Source organism: Crocodylus porosus, unplaced genomic scaffold (assembly GCF_001723895.1).
Source record: "Crocodylus porosus isolate Cpor-Errol unplaced genomic scaffold, CroPor_comp1, whole genome shotgun sequence".
Lineage (NCBI taxonomy): Eukaryota > Metazoa > Chordata > Crocodylia > Crocodylidae > Crocodylus > Crocodylus porosus.
In genome coordinates this window covers 29,305,776-29,307,757 of record NW_017728909.1, presented here as the reverse complement: position 1 = coordinate 29,307,757, position 1,982 = coordinate 29,305,776, and the positions used below count along the sequence as shown (strand labels likewise).

At 46.0% G+C, this 1,982-nt stretch overlaps 1 long non-coding RNA gene across 1 annotated transcript in view; it reads right to left on the bottom strand.

The window, feature by feature from the left end:
• Positions 1 to 553: 553 nt before the first annotated feature.
• The window catches only part of LOC109308202, a 12,058-nt gene continuing 10,629 nt past the window's right edge, over positions 554 to 1,982 (bottom strand). The window contains exon 3 of the long non-coding RNA XR_002100535.1: positions 554 to 563. This is a non-coding gene — a long non-coding RNA (uncharacterized LOC109308202). The remainder of the gene's footprint in view (positions 564 to 1,982) is intronic.

Here is a 1,982-nt window from a genome sequence, read left to right as displayed (position 1 = left end):
TTCAATCTTTTGACAGAGCCAAACAAAAATATATGGTAAATGTCTTTAAAGCATAACTTGGTTGGAGAAGAGAGTCAGGGAGAAAGTGAGGTTGTTATCATCATCTCAGGGGGAAAAAAGAAGCTGATTGGAAACGGAGCCAAGTGGATCTGACAGTGTGTGTCAGTGCAAAATAAATTTAGCAATAACCTGTCAAATGATCCTTCCTCTGCATTGCCAATGGTCTGACTTTCTCATGATAACTAATGTACACAACACCTGTACTTATGATTGACAGTGGGTTTAAGCAATCATTTGAGACATGCTGGCAAAAAGAAGTTGGTAAAGATCTATTTAACCAAAGGAATTATGACACCTCCTCTATCTGGCTTTCAAAAAATACATGTAATCTTTTAAGCTCACTGATTATTTTTTTTTCCCCTGTGGTGAATAATGAAATCTGTTTAAATGGAATTAATCTCTAACCTTGAAACTAAATGATTAAACCAGTTTGGGTAAAAAGTACAGTTATTATTGGTATAGAATGATTAATAGTCCATAATAGCTATGCAAACAATCCTGGGCTGCATCCAATCTGTGGATGATACAACTCAGAAGATGGAAGGTCAAAGATGGTATTAGGCTGCTGCTTTCTCTTTTCTGAGGCTGGGGCCTGTTAGCCTATGAGTCAGTCTCAGCCGTAAAGTAAATCAGCCTCAGGGCTGTCATCATTACCAGAACGGACTTTGGGGATTTAAGATTGGCATGTTGTAGCTGTGCATCCTTTCTGTTACTTTCTGTCCCTGGCAATGGAGGAGGACAGGGGACTAGTTCACTGGCTCGAAAGTTGATTTTTGACCTCTAGCTGCAAAGGTACTAAAGCAGGGGATTCAGGACTATCCCCACCTTTTCTGACCCTAGGGCTAGGGACAGACATTCAAAAAGCCTGCCTAAATTGATTCAATCTTTGCAGGTTATTCTAACCTGCAAAGCTTGAATTGATTTGAAGGTGGATAAATATTCCTTTTTATTCCAGAAATGTAGGCACATGCCTGCAGTGGCTCGGGCTAGAAGCCGTGAGGGGGGTGGGGGGTGCTACAGCAGCTCTCCCTTTCCTTCAATAGTGCTGAGCTCAGGGGGGCATGGCCAGGCCCAGGCAGGATGGATTAATTAGGGAGGGGTTTTAAAACCCCACCCTGGCCTGCACAGACCCAGGTTCCCACCCCCACTCACTTCTCAAGGGGCAGGAGTGTTGCTAGACGCCAGGCACTCTGAGGCAATGGGGAGGGGTGTGCAGTGCATGCATATGTTGATGATACTGAGCTTTTCAATCTCCATTTTCCTGTCTGCAAACCTGACAGGACTGCAAACCAGCAGGGGGCTGATAAAATCACAGTGTTTATCAGCCCATCAGCAAAACAAAAGCCTCTCTCATTTTTCAATGGCTTTTCTCTTCTTAAATGGCTTTTTCTAAGGAAGCAACTGAGGGACATTAACAACAGGTCAGCTGGCAATCTCCAAAAAGCCCTAAGTGGACACTGTTCTGTCTGCCTGTCCCAGTGAAATTGGGGACACACACACGCACTTCTCAGTATTAGCTGGCATACAACATGCCTAGGGTCTGTAGGGCTGGGGTCTATGCTGTGGGAGAGAGGAGGGAATTCCTGCTTCAGCAGTGAGGGAAGCCAGGCAGACCCTGCTGTGTCTGTAATCTCCCCTGGAGCTCTGGCTAGGGAGGAGAGAGGCTGGGAAGCCCTGTTCTCTGCAGTAGAGAGCATAGCCTAGCTCAGCCCAGGGCTGCAAAGCAGCTGGGATGCTGAGGGACTCTGGTTTAACTTTTCATAGATTTCATAGACATTAGGGCTGGAAGGGACCTCGGGAGGTCATCGAGTCCAGCCCCCTGCCCAAAGGGCAGGAAGTAAGCTGGGGTCATAGGATCCCAGCAAGATAAGCATCCAATTTGCTCTTGAAGGTGTTCAGTGTAGGTGCTTGAACCACCTCTG